Source organism: Solea solea, chromosome 2 (genome assembly GCF_958295425.1).
Source record: "Solea solea chromosome 2, fSolSol10.1, whole genome shotgun sequence".
Lineage (NCBI taxonomy): Eukaryota > Metazoa > Chordata > Actinopteri > Pleuronectiformes > Soleidae > Solea > Solea solea.
In genome coordinates this window covers 27,983,566-28,008,762 of record NC_081135.1, presented here as the reverse complement: position 1 = coordinate 28,008,762, position 25,197 = coordinate 27,983,566, and the positions used below count along the sequence as shown (strand labels likewise).

At 38.2% G+C, this 25,197-nt stretch overlaps 1 protein-coding gene across 1 annotated transcript in view; it reads left to right on the top strand.

The window, feature by feature from the left end:
- The window catches only part of map2 (microtubule-associated protein 2), a 67,507-nt gene that overhangs the window by 5,240 nt on the left and 37,070 nt on the right, over positions 1-25,197 (top strand). The window contains exons 2-3 of the mRNA XM_058622361.1: positions 16,909-16,961; positions 22,917-23,043. The gene's annotated coding sequence lies outside the window, so the exon portion shown is untranslated. The remainder of the gene's footprint in view (positions 1-16,908; positions 16,962-22,916; positions 23,044-25,197) is intronic.

Here is a 25,197-nt window from a genome sequence, read left to right as displayed (position 1 = left end):
AGCTTCTTTGCCGCATCTGTTTTGTTTTGTGGACGGTGTGTTTTTCCCCTGTGGTACGAGTGCAGGCAGGGAATCTAGCAGAAGGCAACAGTAGAAAGAGCGTTGTGCACAAAGACAAAACAAGGAGCTCATACCGAAAACTGCAGATACATTTGTCACATTGATGTGGTTTGGGCAGTCTATCACAAACCAGAAAGCTAACCTTTCAAGAGTCATGTCAAACAGTACAGACATAATCCACAGAGGAGAGCTACTGTACAACGCTCAAAACAAAAACTGCACTCGCACGTTAAAAGAGGCTTTAGCCTACGGCACACCATATGGGCAAGAATCAACAAAGATGGAAGGATGTAACTGCTGTTGTGGCAAATTACATCTGGAAAAACATGGCCCCAATGTACACAGTCAGGAGAAGGTATGAGTAACAATGTTAGAAGTTGATTTTCACTGCATGGGCTACATGTTTGACCTCAAGTTTAATTCATGAGCGGGTTTAATGCTTGCCTTATAACCGTATAAATTTACACACAGAGATTGGTCCATTATCAAAAGAACGTGTTGATCCATTTACACTTTTTTGTGTTCCTTACAGTCCATTCAGGGAGTAGACCTGAAGTTATTTCCCTTTTAAGGAACAGTTCATGTATGTCTGACCTCACCTCTCCTTAACTGAAGTCAATATAAAGCATATCTGAGCTGTGATCAGTCAAGTCAAACCCACTAGAGTCCGTCACAAAACCCAGACCATCTTTCCTCTAGACAGACTTCTTTGTTCTGGTGGAATTATTTCCTAGCCTGTTGCTTTTAGTCTGCATTAGTTTTAGCTTGTGGTAGCTGATAAACTGACAACTGAGTTTGATTATTCAGGCGAGAAAGTGTTTTGTGCTTTGGACAACACTGTGGACATTGAGGTTGAAACTCTGGCTTAATGTGTGGTTTCTTTCTTTGTTTTATATGACTAAGACGGCCATAAAAGGACTTGTATAATTAGTTTCATCTGTCATTGCAGTTATTTCATTTAGAAGTACAAGAAAAACATTTAGCACTCAAGTAAGGAAAGTAGTTTCATAATACCGAGCAACTTGAATTTTGACTGTGATTTTAATTTGCGACCATTCTGATGTCAGATAATGTATATAGAATGTAGTGAACCATACGCTCTTCATGCAAATGTGCTGTTCCAGCAGATCATACAGATAATTAATACATATGATGGCCACCTCCTCTCCTCTTCTCATTACTCTGTGTCTGTGTGTGGGTATAATTGACAGTTTAATGTGATTGTGTCAGGTTCTTTAAGATCTCATGTCTTGTGATATAATGCCATAATCCAGTTTCTTTAAGCGTGTTTTATCCAATTCAGGTACTTTGTGTCATTTCTATATTTTGCAGAGTGGGTATAGAAATTACAGTTACATGGCCAAGTGGTTATAGACACACTACTGTGGAGGATAAATCTCAGGTTCATGAGTCCAAGCAATAATGTTTCAAGGAAGTAAATAGATTAATTTTAAAATAAAAAATACATTTCTCACTCATGTAATATTAGGAAATGAAGAAATTAAGACAATTCACCCGTCCAACCTTCCATAATATCTTTGAATATATGAATGTTGTGAGGCCCACCAGGCTCATTATCCGGTAGCCAAACCCCCCGAGAGGAACCAAATATAGGACGGCATCTTCCTACCCACTGCCCATCAAATTCCACCCACCCAACACTTCTGTGTCCAAGAGCTCAAAAATGAATGAAACAGTCAAACATCGGAAATACCACCAATATCACTGACTCCTCTTCATGCACTGGTAACCTGCTGCAACAGCACACGTCTGCTATCTGACGACTTCTGTCAATGAAGTATTCATTTATAGCTCGACTTTGGTGATGTCTGCATAACTACATATATCACAGGATGCCAGCAGACCATCTGAAAAAACATGGGCTGTTACTGTTGGGTGCCTGTCCTGCATGATGAAGAGTGCAGATCTGGAATGTGTAAAAGACAGTACATATGCATGAAAGTTGTCTAAAGTTTGACACAACTGATTTAAGAGTGTCACGTTGGACTTGCTTTCACATTTTCTTAATTTTTTCAAAAATCTTTTCAATAAATGTTCCATAATTTATGATTTCCTGGAATATATTTCACTGGAAACCAAGAAAAAAACAAAAATCTAAGTCCTTTGGAATGAAAATAGCAACAGTTTGTTATGTGGTCATTATCTACAGCAGGGATATGGCTCATTGGTTTTTCCTTCACCTCCGGGTGGTAACGTCAGAGGCGATTCTAGAGTCTCTTGGGACCCTCAGCAAAAATTCACTTGTGGCTTGCGTATGTGAGTATCACAAACCGGCTTTTATCAGTATTTTAATAATCTGACACTAACAAAAGAAATGTGAATTGTAAACATTTTTAAATCCTAATATGCAACTTCAAGTGCTGCTGTCGTGATTCAAAGTTGGTCATCCCCCCGGGGGCCCCTTCTGGCCTGGGGCCTCAAGCATGCCTGTTGGCAAGCAGCACCTCTGGGTAACATGACATGTTGTTGCGCATGTTGGTGGTGTTGCCGAAAGAATTTTTTATTTTGTTTCACACAGCGAACATTATTGTGTGGCTTTTTTCCGGCTCGCTTCTTCGTTGTACTTCATAGAAACATTCTCCACAGCTTTAAATCCAGATTGTGCTGCTCAGGTTTTTACACTTTATATACCGTAGCTCTCACTCAGCCATCTTAGCTAAAGTTTATGAGGTGACGCACACATTTACTCTGTGTGATGTTTAACCAGTTTACTAAAGCATGTTAAACGTATTGATGTTGGGTGTCTGTACTTTCAACTTTCAGTTGATTCAACCAAGCACTAGTGTTAAAACATGGCTTTTTCATAGCTGTTTAAGCGCTGTGCTTTGGCTTTTTATTTAGCTATCCTTAATTGCTTGCACTTACCTTTGGTAACATGCTTGCTGCTAAAACGTGTGTACTTCGATGGGTCTTTCTCTCCTTCCCCAGGGACAGAGGCATGTCTAGTAGCGTTAATGCAAATTCAATGCAAATGCAAATTTCTCTGTGAGATAAATAAAGTATCTATCTATCTATCTATCTATCTATCTATCTATCTATCTATCTATCTATCTATCTATCTATCTATCTATCTATCTATCTATCTATCTATCTATCTATCTATCTATCTATCTATCTATCTATCTATCTATCTATCTATCTATCTATCTATCTATCTATCTATCTATCTATCTATCTATCTATCTATCTATCTATCTATCTATCTATCTATCTATCTATCTATCTATCTATCTATCTATCTATCTATCTATCTATCTATCTATCTATCTATCTATCTATCTATCTATCTATCTATCTATCTATCTATCTATCTATCTATCTATCTATCTATCTATCTATCTATCTATCTATCTATCTATCTATCTATCTATCTATCTATCTATCTATCTATCTATCTATCTATCTATCTATCTATCTATCTATCTATCTATCTATCTATCTATCTATCTATCTATCTATCTATCTATCTATCTATCTATCTATCTATCTATCTATCTATCTATCTATCTATCTATCTATCTATCTATCTATCTATCTATCTATCTATCTATCTATCTATCTATCTATCTATCTATCTATCTATCTATCTATCTATCTATCTATCTATCTATCTATCTATCTATCTATCTATCTATCTATCTATCTATCTATCTATCTATCTATCTATCTATCTATCTATCTATCTATCTATCTATCTATCTATCTATCTATCTATCTATCTATCTATCTATCTATCTATCTATCTATCTATCTATCTATCTATCTATCTATCTATCTATCTATCTATCTATCTATCTATCTATCTATCTATCGCCACCGTGCCAGGGTTGGCAACCCTCCATCTGACCTCGACATCTCGTTGTACAATACCAGTATGATGACAATAAAGTTGCTTTCCTTTCCTTCCTTTTGCTATCAATCTAATGCAAAATCTTCTTTTCCTCTTAATTTTCTTTTACTGATGGGATTGTGTAAAAGCAGAACCCGGAAAGGCTTATGTCCTCGTTAATTGGTGCCACTGATGGAGCAATAACTGTCCGGCATTTTGTTAAAAAATGCACCCCACGTTTTGCCCAAAGTGGTGTTATGTCATGTGGAAATCGTGGATAATTTACGATGGCTAAACATACTGGAGATTTCCAGAAGTTCATAGTGTGTTTCAGGTGATCCCCTTTTAACTGAAATGGAAATATCTGCAGTCTTAAATGTGTTTTGATAAATTACTGTTACCTTACTCTTAATATGTGTGGTGTTTTAGATTTACCAAGGTATTATGTTCTCATGTACAGAAAAGAATCCATTCCTGACAGCATGAGCTTACATAATATGCGTGAGTTACAGCCTCAGTCTGCATAATTGCATCTCACATCACTTTGCTTTTGAAATGTGTTAATATTGCTACGCTGTCTTCCATTCTGCTACTCCTAATGGCTTTTCTTGATGGAGCCATAGAGGTTGTGACGCCTCTTAAGGTTTGCGACACAGACCAGTCTGTGAAATGACAGTGCTGCTGCAGAGGAATAAAAGCATCAGTTTTCTTTCTCCACTCCAGGAAACAGATGAGAGAGCACTCGGGTGAATAGCACAATATGACCTTTGCACCTACATGAACACCCTTCTTGGATAATAGCACTGTATTCCGAAAAAAAATGCAAATCAGGTTTAAGGTGCATTATGCTTCTTAAACAGATACATTTTTTAAAGTCCATTTATTTGCATCAGGGATTGTCAGAGATGCATCTAATCACATTAACAACAACAGGGAGTTAATGAAACGTCGGGCTGTATTTAGCTTTGGAACAAGCAGAATAAGAATTGTATTGTAAATTAGAGAAAGCAATTTCTTCGGAAATTGCAGAGGGATTGCTGCCTTTTGCCAGAGCTGAATCCAATGTGGCTCGCTGCATGGAATTGGTATGAATGAGGGGTTGAAATCATGAATTGAAGTTTCTAATTGAATGTCTGAATGAAGAGAAGTTGAAAATCCTTTTTACGGCTGTCGCGGTTATTGCAAAAATGTTTTTTTTCCGCAATGTGAATAAGACGGTCCCAGAGGAAGAAGAGGAAAGATGGGGTACACCCTGGACAGCAGGGCCATTATACAGAGACAAACAACCATTCGCTCTCAAACTCATACCTACGGTCAATTTAGTGTCCATTTTGCTTAATCCCTTAATCTGCATGTTTTTGGTCTGTGGGAGGAAACCGAAGAATCCAGAGAAAACCCACACACACGGGGGAGAACATACGAAACTCCATGCTGAAAGGCCCTTGTCTTCTTGCTGCAATGACAAAACACTCATTTTATTACATTCATCACAGCCCTCACAGTCCTTTGGTGACTTTCTAGCTGAAAGTCATAGAAGCCTCACAGCCACTGTTTTACAGTTACAATGAAGGAGGAGATATTAGAAAGGAGAGACGGTGAGAACAAAAGGACTAGTGACATGCAGTTATGTCCTGATTGAGCTCTATATTTTAGCTGGCACTGCATCTGTTTGCCTGTGTGCAGTCTAATTTGTTGATTTGAATCAGCCAACATCAGGCAACTGCAGTTTGTGGTTGCTTTAGTGATGGCAGTGAGATAAAGTGTAGGTCGACCAAGAATTCACACCACTAAAGCACTTCATTGCCCAAAGACCCTGATATAGGTCTTGTGAAGACTGAGTCAAAAATGGCTGAGGAATAGCAGTTTTGAAATTGGGGTCTTTTGTGTTTTGCCCTAAAGTGGGAGAGGTCTGTTAATATTGCTCTCTATGGGGAAGCTGGATGGTACTCCTAACACAGTTCAAATTCTATTGAAGTCACTGTGGTCACATTGTGTGAAACTAGATTATGTTCTGGTGAAAAAAAAAAGGTATCAATAGTGAGATTTGTGAAAAGGAGAACAAGTTGAAGAGGAACCTCTGAAGGATGAATTTCTTAAACGCTGACTAAATGCTGATTCATCATTTGGAGACAGCTGATGTTTGATTTTTGTTTTTCACCGCCTGACAATCCCAGTGTTTTTTGGAAATGTCGGCAGACATTTTGTAGAGTGTGTGATCTGTGATTGTGATCTCGCTGGAAACCTCTGGGAATCCTGCGCATAAACGCTTACAAGTTAGACACGAGAACATGAATTATTCTGTTGTTGTTTTGAAGATAGATAGATAGATAGATAGATACTTTATTCATCTCACAGAGAAATTCACAGGGGTGAAGTGTTGACTTTTATCTTTTTAACAGTGTTTTGGGATGCCAGTCGTCCCTATTTCAGTTATGTAATAAATACCCATGCCTACACATACGCCGACCCACTCACAGTACAAATACAATCCCGAGTTTCACTGGATGTCATGTAGCAGACTTGTCTTCTTGACAGGGCCGTCTCTTCACATAACTTCAGCACGACTGTCACCAAGACCAGGATTCACACATACCCAAACATTGTGACGCTTTATTCTGAGACATCTATCAAAGTGACACTGTCAAGGATTACATGTGTGTCCGTGCTTCCTTCTCCAAAACAACCTGTGCTTTGAATCTTGGGGACATGGGGAAGCAGCTGCCCCCCTTCAGCTTTAATCTTCTACCATAAACACTATTTTAATCACACCTTATACAGTACTGCACCCCACTATACAGGGCACCTCCAATATATCTCAGTGAACTAGAAAGCATCCTCGTCCTGCTGATAGGAATGGTGATATACAGTATAATCAGGATAAAAGAACATTAGTGATTCAGAAGTAAGGCTGAAACAAATACTCGATTAATCAATTATTTATCGACTACTAAATTAATCATCAACTAACTAAAATTTTCTGCTACTCAAATGTAAAGATTTTCTGGTTTCTTTAAAGTATGAGCTGATACAATACTGTTGAAAATCACTGGATCAGATATTGGACAGATCAAAATGTAAGAGCCGATAAAATCCTATATATGACATGCTTCAGACCATAAAAAAATTTAAATATCCTGTCTTAATGGGAGAAGAATATTTGTTACACATTTGGAGAATTGGGTGTTTAAAATAGCTTGAATGTGTTGTTAACATAGTTTTAAAAGGTCTAAAATGACTGTATCAGACTGATATCAGTATTGGTAGATACCGTATCGTGCCATCCCTTCTCTTTATTTTTTGGTATAACATAACTCTTTAAAACTGAATAATTTTGGTTTGTGGACAATAAAAACACAATTGAGAACATCACAATTTTTCAACATTTTCTGGATCGAACGATGACTCAATTAATTGAGAAAATAACAGATGAGACAGATTAATCAATTATTAAAAATAACTGTTAGTTGCAGGCTGAGTCTACCCTGGGACGCACATACTATGCATGAAGGCTGCATCACTGATCTGCCGCATGCCACATTTCTGTTGTACAAATTGATAAAAAAAAATATACTTTTAAATGCTTTAAATACAGTAACAGGATGTTTTGTTTGTGACATATGGGACATAGATTTTGAACTGAGCACTGTGGCTGCTCTGATCAGTTACAATTAGGGTTGGGTGATATGGGGAAAAAAAACATATAGACAGAAGACTCTATGGTCTGCTGTTGGAATGTTGACATTGTGTCAGCTTTAAAGGGAGGACCACCGGTGTACGTACTGTACATGTGCAATGCACAAGCATTTTCTGTCACCATCTTCTCTTTTGACTCGCTCTCACTTCTGGCATGTTGGTGCGCTTGGCTGTGGTCATGAAAACACTGACCACACGTGCCTCCCTTTGCTTGTCTAACACTGTGGGCCTCAACCTAACATGACGTGGCTGCAGCTATTCCAGCCTCATGATTGGTTCAAAGCACCCGTTTGATTGTCATTGGATGTTTGGGTTGTCGGTGAAAATGTGGATGAAATGAGTTCTATCAAAGCTCTATGGCGTCTATCTTGTTTTTATATTGAGGAAAAGTTAGCGTAACATCGTCCAGCCCTAGTAACCATGTACGCATAGGTAAATAGTAAGATGCTTTGAAATAGCAGATGTGGTGCACAGTGTGCAGTGGTCAAGACTAAATTCCACTGGCCTGGTTTCAGTTCAGATTTACACTAGTGGTCAAATCAGCATCATTAAGCTCATGATCGATCCTAAATAACATACAGTAGAAAGCTTTTTTACTTGACCTCAGTGCAAGATTAAGTACCTTCCAACATACGCTCGCTTCTCTTTTATCAGTGATCTTTTATCTTCGCTTTTATATGATTTGACCGTTCCAGTGTCCTCCCATGTTGCAGCACATGGGTTTACGAGCCTGCGTGTCGTGTTGTTTGAAGCAGCAGGGGATGACAGAGTGGGTGAAGGAATCATGGAGAGGGAGATGTTGGAACACTGCCATTTTTCCTCTTCATATACACTGTAGTGCTGCTTCCAGGGGACACACTTGTAATTGTAAATATGGATCAGCATGATCACACTTCTCATTCTACTGTCGCTTTCCTCGGCTCGTTTCCCATAAGCCATGTTTGCTCAGCTGCACCTTTTGCTTCCATGGCAACCGAGCACTGTTAATCCAATTGTGATCTGGAGACGACATTAATGATTATTGCTCACTATTGGATGTTTTTTTTTCCTATGAACAGAGAGGACTCGATAGGAAAGCAGGTTTACAGGATTTTGACTGAGATGACCATTCCAAGAGATCAGCTTTCTGACAGAGGCAAAATGGTTTTGATCTAAAGATGTTGTGATATTTAGAGCTAATCATAAATTCCATTGGTCTTGACAATCCCTGACACAGCTGAAGAGATGATATATATGTCACAGTGTGACGCTTCCACCACTATACTTCATAATTATTGTGGTGTTCCTTGGCTTTGTATTTTTTGTTGTTGAGCAGATCTCAACACAATTGTCCTTGTGGTCTGGGTTTGACTAAATAAATCCGTTTGGCATGACTTATATTGGCTTTGATGGACTTTATTATATTTGTTTATAGCTGTCTGCCTTCCCTGCTCCACAGCCCAGGAGTGCAGTACACAGGAGTTGGTGATTACATGCAAGGAGTGACCAGGTATCTGCCAGACATTGCTGTAGCTACCTCAGTGTTGTCTCTTAATAGGCTCCCAATATTCCTTCATCCTCTCATTAAGTTTAGATGGATGTTCTTATCTTTGCAGCGTGTCTGTAGTGCCATTAGCCTTTATTGATTTTTTTTTTTAAACTGCTCTACGGTGCAATTCCCTCAATATTCTTCTACAACCCTGTGTTGATTGGTGCTTTTCAACAATTACATTTCAATTACAAGTCTTGGCATGGCAAATCTCTACTCACTCATGGCTCTTTTTGGATTTGTATTCATTAAAAGGTTGTATGCAGGGCTGCAACTAAGGATTCTTTTCAAAATGGATTTGTAAGTCAACTAATTTTGCTTGCTTAATCAATACGTTGTTTGGTCCATAAAAATACAGTGCCCAGGTAGGGTAATGGTGAGAAAACCTACCTTTTGCGTTCCATTGCAATAGTTTTCCCTCCCTGGTGCTACCCAGAGCTCCCTAGCTCTCCCCCTTCCAGAGGGGAGCAAGTGCCATGGGAGCAAGGGCCACCTTGTTATTGTGAGGGAACACAAGAATATTGCGAGGGAACGCAAATTTTGCTCTAAAAGTATCTCCCACCTACCTGGACTGTGTGATAAAATGTAAGAAAATGCTGAATAAATGATTTATTGGTGGGCAATTCTTTAACTTTGAAATGATGTATTTTGTGCCCAAGGAAAAAATACTTAAATTCTTTTTAAGAAAATGTGATTTATTTATGACAAAAAACCCACTGATTATTATTTGATGATTATCAAAATATTTGGCAATCAATTACGTAATCGATTATTAATCGAGTAATTGATTAATCGTTGCAACCCTAGTTGTATGCCTAGATAATGTCTGACCTAGTGTTGCCATTATTTCTTTACATGTTAAAAACCTGCTGTTTCATGTGTTTGTAATATTGTTAATATTCACCCTATTTCTTAGGATTTAAGGACAGAAACACACAGCGCTAACATAGTTATAGACACACGGCACAGTTATGATAAAACTGCTTAAATTATAGTTTCATGTGAGACGAAATGAGACATTTTTACACATAATTGCCAGAAATGTCGTCCAGTGGCTTGAGCGGCCATCTTTTGAAACAAACAAACCAAAAACAACAAAACAAAAATCCAGTTCCATTTGCTGTTATGAACCTTCACTTACACAGAATGAGCTAATGCCGTTATCAGTTGCCATGGAGACTGACTGAGTTAGTGTTGCTGTGGAAACAGAGAGGCTGCTCATTACCACCCACAGCAGCCCTCCCCGCTCCCTCGAGTCAACCATTCGTATAAAGAACACTAACCTATAAACGCAGACACAGATGCAGATAAACCCATCCAAACGTGTGTCTTTCAGTTAAGAAAATGGATGTGATGTGTGTTTTTATTCAAACAAAGAGACACAGAGAGAGAGAGAAAGAGATTTATTTTTTTGCATTCCGATACAAATGAGCTGTTAAGCAGTGAGGCCTAAATTGATTTTAGACCGGGAAGAGGATGATTCATTGGTCGGCATGACGACATGTATTGTTGCTTTCATGCCAAACTGTTACTACACTTATAGTTTCAATGAAGAGTGCAATAATTATTTATATCCTATACGCATGTGCTACACTTGGATCTGTGCTCGTGGCATTCTTGGTTGGATGCATTATGTTCACATCTGTCTGGTAATCTAGTATAGATATATCATAGGAAGTATAGGCTTTGCAATTAGTTATTATTTATATAAACTAACAATAATTAAATGATAATTACTGTTTTTGTTAATGTTCGTCTTTGCTTGGGCAATAAATCCTGACTTACCATGGTGAGTGTGTGATGTTGGTGAGAATAATACGTCGTGTCTGTCGGTGTTGAGCACAGCAATATCACTGGTGACTCGTGACTCATCTTGAAAAACAACAACAACACAATATATGGAGGCTGCTTGACAAACTGGAGTCTACAATGGCAGTGAAAGCTGCAGCCACCTACACTCCAACATCAGTGGGGATCACAGCCATAAGCTTGTCCTTGTGTCTTTGTGCGTTTTTTGTGTGTGCGCGCACTGGTGTGTTTTTGTGTGAGATCACACACCGGGGAGTGTTCATCAGCTTGTTGGCAATATAAGTGAGTGCTGCTGTTTATACTGCCGCCCATGTAAACTAATAAAGAATGTGTGAAAACACTGGCGCTGCTGTAAAGATCCCCAGCGTCTGAAACTGTACAGCATCCGATGACATGAGGGCGATTTTGTTTCATGTGTTCAGAGACGTCTTTGTCACTGTTGAGAAACAAAACAGAGAATTACAACATGGGGAAGAGAGCGGATGTGGAAACGCGGTCAAAGATAAAAAAAAACAACAACCATACTGTAGTCTTGGTTGGTTACTTTTGTGTTTATTACACTGATAGATAGCATTTGTTTTTGCATTCTCTGTTCGCTCTTTAGTACGGAAGAGCATAAGGGCCACATGTAAAAATACATTTGGGTAAAGAAAATAAATAAATAAAACAGCACGAATTCTGAGAATGAAGTCGGAATTCAGAGACAAAAAAAGTCAGAGTGAGAAAAAAAGTTAGAACTCTGAGATTACGGTTAGAATTCAAGATGAAAGTCAGAATTCTTATTCTGAGAAAAAAGTCACAATTCTGACTTTTTTCTCTCAGAATTCTAACTTTCATTTTAGAATGCATGCTGTTATTAATTATTTTTTTGGTTTACCTTGTGAAATTAGTGCTTTTTTTTTTTTGCCTTACAGCTTCAGCAGGATATTTTAAAACATACCCAGTCAGTGTTTCTCTAGCGAGACCAGGGTTTTTATACCAGTCTCTAAATTGTTTCTATTTACTGGAATCAAATGTCATTACTTGATATAAAAAGCTAGAGGAGTGAGTGTCAGCCAACCATTCGGGAACTGATAAATTGCATTTGTGGCATTTTTTAAGTAGTTTTGCCTCATTTAATAATAGACTTTTATTTATTTTGTGTGTTAGTTTAGTGATTAAATACTTTCCCTCTCAGTTAACCCTTTAACCCCTCCATTATAGCATTCCCCAGTTCTTTAGTGGTAAAGTGATGACCATGCTCTTTTAGTATCTCTGTCTCAGCTATCTACAGTATTTCTGCCTTAGGGGCTTCACATAATGATTACCCTTGAGTCATTTTCCCCGTAAAAGTAAAGCAGCATGTTAATGGCCTGTGACCATTAACAGAGTATATTGTTTAAATCCCCCTCTGTTCTGTATTTTGAAGCCAGTGTTGTAGCAGCACAGTGAAAAATTTAAACAGTAGACAAAAAATAAGATGCATTTTAAATATAGAGATGGTGTACATTTGGGAATAGCTGATTAATACGAGTTGGTTTTTGTCTAATTAGTTTGTATTTGCCTGCCATAGAAGTAAAACACACTGTCTTAGTGATGTTTAAAGGTAATGATGCGTGTCCTCCAGTAAAAAAATGTGTGTATGTAATGTCCATTTTTTTCTTTAGCAGCTCCCATTGCAGTTGTTTAATTCTCTTGTGCTCTTGTGAGTCTTAGTTTTCACCCATCAATCAATTGACTGGAATGCTGGCTTTTAAGTCCCAATCACTCAACGAGGGGAAACAGTGTATAATATGCATGATTCCAGGTTTCAGTGACAAAGTTCTTTTTGCTGAGTATTAGCGAACGAAAGCAAGGTTTTCATGTAGTTGTGATTTTCTCTTACTCGACACAGCTGTAGGGTAAAGAACAGGTGTCTGGGTCAAGGATTGTTTCGAGACAAAAGTCAGTGTGCCATCAAAAGGATGATGAAGCTGCTATTGGACGCTAATATAGTTGGAAAAGGTTCCTTCAAAGTCACAGGTGATGAGGTGTGTTGGGACATGACATTGCCATTTGTCTCATACTTACATTTTACTATTTTACATCGTTGCTTTGCTTTGGTCGGTGCTCAGATACTGGGTAAAACAAAACCAATCACACAGCGATGCAGTGTCTTAACAGATACAACTTTTCTGGTCAGAAAACTCAGACTTTGGAGACTGATGATGAGTGATGTTGTATAAACCTTTTTTAATTTGCTACAGTTAAATAAATGAACACCTCCCTAAGTGCTATTGACTCCTTGAGGAAACCAAACAATGACAGTAATTCTGATTCATTTGTGTCAAAATGTACAGTATACACACAATTAATATACACAACAAACACAACTGTCTTTCTTTTGCCATTGTAGTGTTTCACATTTCAGGGATTTTTGTTGATTTTCCACATCTGCCTGTCCTCTGTCTTGCCTTTTTGTTGCTTAAATCCACTAAAACGTTTACTTTTTAAACAAAGTGAGTAAGTTAAATATGACCTGGTTAAATATGACCAGAAACTGGCCCGCTAACAATTTCTGGTTCCCAGAACATTACCATTTAGTTGTGGGAACGTTCCCTGAAGGTTCCTCCCTTTGGTTCCTAGAACATTCCCCTAATGTTACTTTGTCACAACCTTCGTACAACCTTCATAGAACATTCTCCTTTGGTTCCCAGAACGTTCCCCTAACATAACCTTTAGGGAACCTTTGTAGAACATTCTCTTGGTTGCAGTAGTAGAGTCACTGTGAAGTTATTGAAGGGATGAGTCCTGGTAAATCATGTATCTGCCTTTACATAATAATGTGCTGTTTCTCTATCATGATGTCACTAATATTCAAATTGGTTACCCTTTCCTCTAAGTCTGTCTGGGTTTTGGCAATGACCGTAAATCAGTTTTGCAGCTGAAAGATCACAGAAAAGGCAGAATTGGTGGAGTAACTTAATGCTCTGCATTTAAATAGAGGACTACAGTGATCAACCAGCTACATACGGTATATAATTAAATTTATCAGGTGGTCACACTTCTTGTCCCTGGTAAGCCAGAAGTGAATGCAGAGACGGTGTCATCACTGCATGGTTGCAGATCTTGTGTCACATGGTTCTATCCACTTACCTGTTCAGGACACACGTGTGATATTTCTGACACCATGACCCGCTTTAGGTTTTGTTTTGTTTTTTTTCTTTTTTAATAAAGAGTTGCGTTATATTCAGCTTCTCTGTTAAGCACCAACGCAGGGACAGGGACAGTTTTTGTGAATGAGAGCCGAGCATGAGCAGCCCGCTGAGGTGTCTGCGAGAGTGTTAAGTTCCCATTCATCCGGAGACAACTGTAGTGCATTTTAGGGAATGAGAGCGACTGCCACCTGCATAGCTTAGTTGTGTGAATGTTAACCAAGAGAAACAACAGTCAACAGTCCTTCAACAGCTAAACATTAGATCAGATTGACACACTTTTTCTCAAAGTAAGATCGTTTCCTATGTTGAAGGAACTTAATTGTTTGTCCCATTGAGATAAAAAAAAAAAGACCATTAACTCAATATAATGAGCATGGACGATAAGTGAATGGCAGACTCAGTAGCTCATAGTGTGTTGAGAATTATGTGTAAATGAGACACTATACCTTGTCTTCCTCTGGGTTTTGATAATTGAACAAATTAGTATGAATGTAAGCCTTTTTTCCCCTTTGGAGAACAAACATTCAAATGTCTTTAAAACTTTTTTTTATTTATTTATGTTTCATTTCCTCCAGTCCTATTGTCTCTTCTTCTTGTATAAAACATGTTGTTTAATTTAAAAAACAGTAACGTGTTGAAACAAATATCCACATCAAGGTAGCTGTGTTTGTGTGTGTGTGCATGTTGATAGCAGTTGGAAGACACTAATCCCAACATTTTACCCGCCAGTTATATTGCATATGTCTTTCGAGGAACAGTTGTTTGAGGATGATGTGGGTGTGTCCTGTCATGGCTCATCAAGACCTTTCAAAAAGATTTGGTTCCTGAGACATAATATTCAATTAATGACAAAAGCCTCTATACTTGTTCTTTTTGTAAAGTATTTTGTATTCAGCCTCACATCCTTCCAAAGTTTTATTTGTCAGCTGATCAGATGTCATTTTCTTTTATGCTCCTTGACATGCAACAAATAGCTTTCCTTATAGGAGGTGCAACATCATCCCAGGCTTGATACTGAAGGCTGTTTTGCCATTCAGTTTCAAGTATGAACACTGTTATATATATATATATATATATATATATATATATATATATATATATATATATATATATATATATATATATATATATATATATATATATATATATATATATATATATATATATATATATATATATATATATATATATATATATATATATATATATATATATATATATATATATATATATGTATGTGTGGTGTATATATAGTACAGGCACCTTTTCCTGTTATGTTGTACTCAGAATATTATGACACAGCATCTTGAGAGGAGAAGATACACATTTGATACGGGTATTGCATCTTTTGAATTGAACCTGTGAAGGCAACAAAGGTGCTCAGGTACTTCCTGTGTGCCCTAAATCTTTGTATAGATTGTACTGGTTGACAAAAACGTTTGTCTGTTTGAATGGTTTTGGCACCTTTTCAGGTTATAGACTTCAGGATAATGGAAATGTTATTGATCTTGTTATACAGGGAGGAACCTCGAGGCTTCGGGACATATATCTGGTCGCCAGTTCATCACAGGGCCACATATACATTATTACATGTCATTTATGCATTTTTATCCAAAGCGACTAACAATGGAATTGAGAACGATCAGCCAGGGGTGGAGTCGAACTTGTGACACTTGCGACCATGATGTCTTTTGCACACAGGGTACCGGTCTTAACCACTGAGCCACTCCATGCAACCATCAATTTAGAATTTGCCTAATCCTCAAATCTGCATGTTTTTGGACTGTGGGAGGAAGCACAGGGAGAACATGCTAACTCCAAGTGGAAAGGCCTTTGTTTTGACTGGGTTGCAAAAATGCTAACGACACTCACTCCACCAACTGTGTGGCCTAAAAAAAAAGAGTCAAAATTGTATTCAAATTGGTTCAAAATGAGATGAGATGAACAGAAATGTATTCAGTGGACCCCCTTGACACTGATTTACGTGTTATTCGTCTTATTATGAACTCATTGCCCTCTTCGGGAGACGCTCTGTGTTTACATTTACCAGTGTGTTCAGACTATGGTTGTTGGATTCAAGCCAGTTAGTGTGTGTCACCTCTTGTTTTTGACTGTGTGTGTGTGTGTGTGTGTGTGTGTGTGTGTGTGTGTGTGTGTGTGTGTGTGTGTGTGTGTGTGTGTGTGTGTGTGTGTGTGTGTGTGTGTGTGTGTGTGTGTGTGTGTGTGTGTGTGTGTGTGTGTGTGTGTGTGTGTGTGTGTGTGTGTGTGTGTGTGTGTGTGTGTGTGTGTGTGTGTGTGTGTGTGTGTGTGTGTGTGTGTGTGTGTGTGTGTGTGTGTGTGTGTGTGTGTGTGTGTGTGTGTGTGTGTGTGTGTGTGTGTGTGTGTGTGTGTGATAAATGGAGCTCAGGAGCTGCATGGTTGGGTTTACCCTTTCATGAGGTGTTTCATTGTGTGTGTGAGTGTGAGAGAGAGAGAGAGCTACTATGTGGTATTTAATGAGGTGCACACACACACACACACACACACACACACACACACACACACACACACTGTTGTTTTATCGCGTCATTTAGCTTCACGATTGATCGGAAACCAGGACTAGTCACACCCTCCCTCCACCCCCCCTCTTCATAGCACTTCGCCACCGCTACCCCGTTCCTTTCCATGATGCTGTAAGATATACTGAAAGTGTGTGTCTGTGTGTGTGTGTGTGTGTTCACTACTGGCAACTAAATCTAATCTCTTTCTCCCTCATCACTGTTCTTTCCCCTCACCCTGTCTCCCGCTCTCAGGTCTTAGATGTTATCCTTTTTTCTGAGCCACAGACAACATCCCATCTAGTCAGGTAAGTGTCTCAATCTCTGTACACACCCCCTTCTCTCTCTCTCTCTCTCTCTCTCTCTGTCTCTCCCTCTTTGTTTCCCCAACACTCTTTGTGTCTCGCTCTCTCAGTTGTGCTGCAAATGCCTTTGGGTGCTGCTGCAGAGATGCTGCGTCACTGTGCCAGTTTCACATTGACACTATTGCAATTTGACTGGAGGACAGAAATAGCAAAACAAATACTGTAGTAGAAATAAAAATAGACATATTTTCTTTTGTCCTCTTTCTCTCTCTCTCTCTCTGTATCAGGGGTTTGGGTGTGTGTGTTTATGTGGGGACATGTCTAGACACTTCCAGACCAGTCATTGTGTTTCATTATTCAGACGCAGATAAACACAGTGAATCCACTGTGTTTATCCAAATTAGCTGCTGGTGTCGGGTCCTGTCACTCCTCTGCCAAGTGGAAGTGACAAATCAAAAGGGCGAACTAAAGACAAAAACATGAAACTTAGGTACAAATACAAATATTGCCTTGTCATCATTTGAGCAAAGCAGCACAGAACGTCTGTTTGCATTTGTAGCTTACAGATCTCATCGCAGGCGTTTAACACTTGGGAACGGATAGATGAGCTCACACCAAAGAAAACACACTTTTATTTCAAATTGTCACTGACACGTTGACATCCAACAACCTTTTCTATTCAGATGAATCAGGCAAATATAATACGAGTTGTTTTTAAGTGAAATTGTCAGTAGATAATCTGTGCCTGCCTGTCCTATACACACACACACACATATACACACATATACTGTATATAATATATATATATATATATATATGACAAGGAGACATACACATCTCAGTCAGAAGTTGGACAAACCAGTGCTGACGTATCACCTCTTGATTGAATTAGATCTGGATTTATAGTACGCCGTATGTTGATTAAAGTGATAAGACCCATCGCAGCTACACTACGTAACCTTTTTAATTGAAATATTCTCTGATTTAACATTTATGTGACGGAGTGTTATCAAAGGAAATGGTGCACCATGTTTGTCTGCTTTAGGCTACATGGAAGCAATGTATTAAATTGTTTTTTATCTGTATATTAATTGATTACAAGCAGTTAATTAAGTCATTAAGAGTATCTGGGACCACAGAGGTGTGAAACAGCTCATATGGCAAGCAAACATCATTAGCAGTAACAACATGCTCATGCAAAGGGTTCATTGTTGATTTTAATTTGATATGGATCACTGTTGCTCAATTTAATGATAGTAGCAATATCTCCTCAACAATGCTTTGCTACTTCATCACTTGTCCGTTATTTGACATCTGAAGTTAAAGATGTGCCATGTGCCCTGAAACTGAAGTGAATATCCTGAGGGATTTATAAATAATACTGGGAAGTCACAGTAGTTTGAGCCAATATACTTTTCATTCCTTAAAAAAAATAAGGTTACTTATAGACAAAGACTCTCCAAAATATGAATCGGGCAAAGAAAAGACTGCAAGTACAGTAAAGATTTTATCACCATGTCCAGTATCTTTGTTCATCACTTCCTGTCACGCCAGCACCTAAAAGTGTTGTTGTATAAACAGTAAAATAAGTCATTAATCTGTCATTACTCACTATAACTGCTGTGTTTCTGTAACTAACTAATACAACTTCAGAAAATAAAAAAACAAACATTGAGAGTTTGATTGTTTTCCGAGAGGCCAAAGGGGAGATTTAGGAACATCTACACATTTTCAATGCACATTTTAGATGATTGTAACTCTCTGCACTCCCATTACCCATTTTCCTTAAAACGAAGTGAAAGTGTCAGGTGTGAAAACTTGCAGTCCTCCCTCCCTTTCTCTCTCTCACCTGTTGTCTTTGTGAGGGAAAATGTTAGTGCCATTTCCCAGCAGGCCCCCTGTTCATTTACACAGGCTGAACCAGAAAGGCCGGCGACCCCTGCTCTGATAACCCTGCCTTCCATACTAACCTGGTATTTTAGATCCAGATTGATAAACGTTTCTGGGTCGAAATCTTTTTGCGGTGATAATGCAGTGACTTGCATTCACCTCCTGATTGGTTCTTGTTGGCCACAACTCTTAGTTTCACTTTCACCTTGTTGTCTCTCTCTTACAACAGAAATCCATACTTTTTCACAGTTGTTTCTCATAAGAAATACTTATCGTGGCTGCTTTACCGGGAGATTATATAATAATGCTACTTTAACAAAAGCTCGTATAAGGAGATGTTGAGTCAGCACACATCAGGAACACCTGGAAAAAGTACATTTACAGATAAAGAGAACGCTGGCTTTCACTTCTTGATTGTGCAAGAATAGCTTATATTAACCATGTCTTGACTTTACTTATTACTTTACTGAGTATTAAGTAATACTGTAAAATAGATGAATTACTATTATTGTTATTTTTAAATATATTCTGAATTGAAAGGATTAATTGTTGGTGATGAAATAATCGAAGTTGAAATGCCTAATGGCAGCATTTAGATTTACCTCATCTACGCACACGCACGCAGATCACAGCACCAAATAATTTAGTGGGGAGAGCAGGTTAATAAGGAGAGCGATGATAAATGAGATAAAGAATAATCACTTTGTCCGCCTTAAACTCTGAGGAAAATGATATTAAATAGCTCCTATTTTTCATTTTAGGTATGTGTTATGCATAAAATTGGTCTTTTGAAAGCGGGCATGTGGGCGTGGTATAAGAAATAGCATGAAATTAAAGGGTAGATTTAAATCACTATCTGTTAAACCTTAACCCAAATCATCCAGTTATTACTTTTTAGGAAAATCTCATCTCTTTTGCCTTGTGACTCAAAACTCTCCTCATTAAGTTCAAGAGAACTTAATGTTCTGACTTGAATAATATAGTTTTATTGTGCATCTGTACCAAAATGTGTGTCTTACAAAATCTCTCGTGATGCAGTGGCAGTGTGGAGGTTACCTTGCTATCACGTTATGTTGCACGTCTCACAGGCAACAGAGCATTAAATATTAAAGCTTTACATAACCACATGATTCAGAATCAAAGCCGCGGTGAATACATTTCACACTCTTACTTCATAATCCCAAACTTCAAAGTTTTTTCCATGAAAGGACCTGGAGAATTGACACACTGTTGTTTGAACTCCTCACACGCTGTAGATCCGGTCACATTGCACATTCCTTTATTTTTCAAAGCAGAGAAAAATTAGTGAGGGGAATGTACAAAGATCAATACTAGGTAAAAATGTTTTAAGTCAACACAGATTATGGCAGAGTGATATAAAGTTATCAGAGTAAACTCTGACTTTCCTGTTTTGTTGCTGTGGGATAAAGAAGTGAGAGATATTTCTTACAGTGTGTAAGAAAGACAAATAAAAACACTGGATGAGTCATTTTTTTATTACCGAAACACCTGCTCTACAAGCGCTATTTTTTTTTTTACAGTAGTTAAGAGAGTGTCACAACAAGTGAGAACAGTTTAGATGTTTATTTAAATGTATCTTGCACCTTTAAACTTGTCTGTAAAACGTCTTTGTGTAACAAACTTGACTCTTCTTCAATATTTTATATCAGTTATGCACCATCTTGAATACAGTAATACAAGTGTAGTGTAACACAACACTGTTATGTCAAGGTTGTGCAGTATACAGTAAAACAATGGGTTCATAATGTACTGAACATTGTTGGGTTTTATATTTATCTCTTATTTATTAGTGGTTAGCACTCTTGCCTTTGCAGCAAGAAGACCCGGGTTCGCGATCCAATCGGAACAAGGGAGTTTGCATGTTCTCCCTGTGTGTGTGTGGGTTTTCTCCGGGTTCCCCAGTTTCCTCCCACTGTCCAAAAACATGCAATATGGGGATTAGGTCAATTGGACACTCTCTATGTGGCCCTGTGATGGACTGACGAACTGTTCACCCTATCGTCCCTTGTCAGCTTGAGATTGGCACAGCACCCCCCGCGAACCCTCATGTGTAGGATAAAGTGGTGATGGATGGATGGAATTGACTGTTATTTTGTGAAGGAAAGCTATACGCCACCCTTCATAATTTACACATCAATTGCATTAAAATGAAAATCTCTGCCCTTTTACTGCTATAACACCAATAATGTCAATCAATGGATCAGAAATCTAAGTGTCAAGTAATGTCACATTAGTTGGTCCAAATTAAATTAATTTGTTGTTTAAAATGATGTAATTTTTTGAAATATCAATTCTAAGTAGTCAGTATTTAAGTATACTGTAAATAAACTATCAAGTATTGTTAACACAGATTTCTAAGTTAAAAACTAAACTCAAGTGCAACTATTCATTTGTTATTTTAACATTCAATATCTATTATTCAATACTTACTTTTTTCAAGGCAAAGTAAGATTAGCTAATTAGATTTTACAGTGCATGATGCTTCTCAAAGGCTGTACCATAATATCACACTGGAGTAAATTGCTAAGTGTGTCTGCCAGACACTGATCACGGCCCCAGAGCTTCACCTGACCCGTTTCTGGTTGTCTGTCTGCTGCGTCACCACAATTTTAATTTGTATCTATACTGGAGGCGTCCACCAAAGACTTTTCAATTCAAAGCGTTTGCTCTAACAGCCGTTTTACACGTTTTTTTTTTTTTTAACCCATAGCTGTTAATCCTCTTGTCACATAATGTCCACAGTCCTGAAAAAAAAAAAAAAATCACTTGCTGCATTTTTCAATTTGACCACGTTTGCTCCTATGGATGGTCAGCACATGTGAGGTGTTGTGAGATAACATAAGCTGAGCAGAGATGTGCCCTCTGCCTGAGGTGATTTGTTACCTGTTATGCATAAACCATCACACGGCGCACACACACACACACACACACACACACACAAACTCCTTTCAAAGGTCCTTGTCTAATGACTTTCATCTGCTGTTTCACTGAGGCAAATCACAAAAAAACATGTGTTTTTCTACTTTTCTAAACATTGTTGGTGCTCTTCAATTACAGGCCAGTCCCTCTGTTCTTTACATCGCGTTTAAATGTAGCATTTGTTCTGTAAAGGTAATAATATGCACTTGAATGTGCGTAGCTAATTAGATAAGCAAAGAAAAAATGATTAAATTATAGCACTTAATACATCTTGTACATCTTACTGCACAGTCCCACGTCTGGAGCTTCAAATCACCCACATCTTCAATTTATTCAGTGATTTCATGGAGAAATTAACTCGCAGCTCAGTGTGATTATCAACGTGCCGCTTCGTTTTCAAGTATACGTGAGCCCCAGGTGTGCAGGCATCATCCTCTTCTTGCTTCTCTCCTCCAAAACTCCCACTTACCTTTTAATTCAGTGGGACTTAAGAACGTAGCTCTACTTTTGTTACGCGGTACAGAAAAGAGTTATGGTGCTGCTGCTGCTGACTCACTCAGCTTTGAAACCTTGTCAGCAAAGCATAGCAGACTCTGCTTTTAAAGATGTGAGCGGAGTATCTTTTTATAAAATGACAAAATTTGGGCTGTTTTAGACATGCATATGTCGTGCAAGTATATAAAAATTCAAGTCATATCACCTCCATCTTTTTTGAATTTGCCAAATCATAATAATAAAAGATGTATTAAATGTTTCGATTTGCTCCATAAAGTAAATACAAGTGCAGAAACAAATGCTTATATATATCCATCCATCCGTCTATTGTTTAATCCATCCTCCATGAGGGCTGCTGGTGCTAATCCCAGCTGACATGGGGAGAAAGGCTTGGCCATCGCAGAGCAAACACATGGAGACAAACAACCATGTCTCTATGTGTCCAATTAACCTCTGCATGTTTCTGGACTGTGAGGAAGAAAACCCCCACACACACACACACACACACGGGGGGGAACATGCAAACTCCATGCACACATTTTTTGCTGAAAAACCATGTCATTTATGGATTTTAAAGCAAAATGTATTGATCTTGTTTTGTTTTGGGTTTTTTTGTTAAAATATAATTAACAGGTGCAACTCCAAGGCCACCCACTCTTGGTTTTCAGTCATCGTCTGACAATCTTGACGTCAACCCTGTGAGATTTGGAGAGAGAGGACCGCTCGTCTCATCGTTCACAGTCCCAGACCAAACTAGCAGGTCAGTTTTGCCGCTTGTATTGTGAGGTGTGATTGTGCTTTTCATGCGAAATCACAAATTAAAGCATTTATTCTTTTAACCCTTTAACACCTAAGCCTTTCTTGCGTACTTTAACCATAAAAGGGCCAGAAAATGTACCGTGAATAATAACTTTCAATGTCCGGCAGTTTGGCACAATTTACTACATGTTACAACAAAAAGTTGTATTTCATTTAGAAAAAAATGTTAAATGTTAGATATGAACAGTATAACAAACATATTTAAAATAACATTTGTTTGAGTCTCAATGTCCAAAAAACGAAAACTGAAAACTACATTTTTCCAACCCTCTCCTCTCCTCTCTTGGTGACAAAGACGCTGATTCACCAGCTTCCTGCAACAGCGTGAGTGAAATTACCGTAACAACCACATGTTGGCTTCGAAGTGCAACTCCTCAGCTTTCAGAAACCGCTGGAATTTTTCTGCCAGCACAAACTGTCGCATAATTACGGTAATGCAAAATGTGCTTGGGCAAACGTGTTGTCTGCGATACTCTCTGTGTAAAAGGGTTATAATTGTAATCATTTTATGGCACAATGACGTACACCCAGCACCATTTTTCATTGCTCCTGTTACTTTCCATTAACTTTAAAATCTATTGTCTACTTTTGGTGTTGCAGAGATTAACCTGAGGCACATGTAGCAATGTTTATTAGCTATACCTATAACATATAACTACGACTAAATAAAACACACTTCTGCGATTTTTCAAGCTTTAAATATTTTACCATAGAAGCATCAGAATGACTCACAGTATGGTGACGCGAGTAAAGCATTATTATGAACCGGGTGGCTGTGGGTGGACGACCGTACCTAAATGACCGATGCCCAGAACCTCATCAAATGTCAGTGCTGAGCCTGCACAGAACCACGTTCATTTATCTGAAACATTTGAGATGTGGTGAATATGTGTCAGAGAGGGAAAAAGAAAACATTTACAACAAGAGACTAAAAGTACCTTCACAGATGAAATGGCTGTGTGGGTGGATGTACATGTGAGTGCAGGCTGCTAGGAGCTGTGAGTGGGAGGTGGGTATTGAGTGGGACAAGAGGAGCTGCTTTAGTGAGACAATCATCACCAAGGTCCACTGAAAGGCAGTCATGCTTTCATGGCTTCTCTTTGTTTTCTGCACTCGTACAAAGACTGAGTTCCCGGTAGAGAGGTTAGTTAAGTATTATCTATAAAATTAAGGTCAGCAGCTATAGTTTTGCCTTCTATTATGTTTCATGCAGAATCACGGTGTCTCTCGCTGCAAGACTGGATAGTAATACAGTATGTGATGGTCAAACCATGTTAAAAAAAAAAGGCTTTCTCTACTAGCTTTTGGGATAAACACGTGGTGCTTTTATTTATTGATTTGTTACAGAAATGTACACATATTTTGACCATTCTTTCTTAAAGACATAGTGTGAAAATAAGTAATCACAGTGTTGTTTCCCCTCAGCTTGTGTTTTATTTATGTAAATATAGAATTACTCCAATTAAAACCACCCTCAAAACTACCTAACCTGATCATTTGGGAAATGCAGGGAAATTTACTCTCTGGTCATGAGTTACAGGTATTTGTGTTATTTGTGTGTTATATAGATCAATAATGTGCAGTGGCTGGAAGCGCTTAGGAAAGGGAGGGAGAGCAAATAAGATACCATCAAAATATTCCCTTTAACAATGCAATGCAACAATGAGAACTTAGGTATAAATTGTTTCCAGCAAGTGTGTATTACACTTTCAAAATTGCCGTAGAAGATAGAACAATAATTGATTTACTAAATTGTGCTTAACTTAAAAACTATGAGTCATTCAGCTCTAATAACAAATCTTTATTTCACAATTACTGTATATATAATAGAGTGAAAGCCACTAGTAACAAGTAAAAGCGTTTGCTGTTGCAACATATGTACGTGAGTCCAATCTCCTGGCACGAGCATCTAGAAACTCAACACCCAGATGATGCTTTGAGCTCATAGCCAGAAGAAAGATGACCGCCTTTGGCCTAGAAAAGCTGCTCATTCAGGGCAAGACGGGCAGACCACCTCAAACCTCGTTCACCAACTCATTACATTACATTACATTACATGTCATTTAGCAGACGCTTTTATCCAAAGCGACTTACA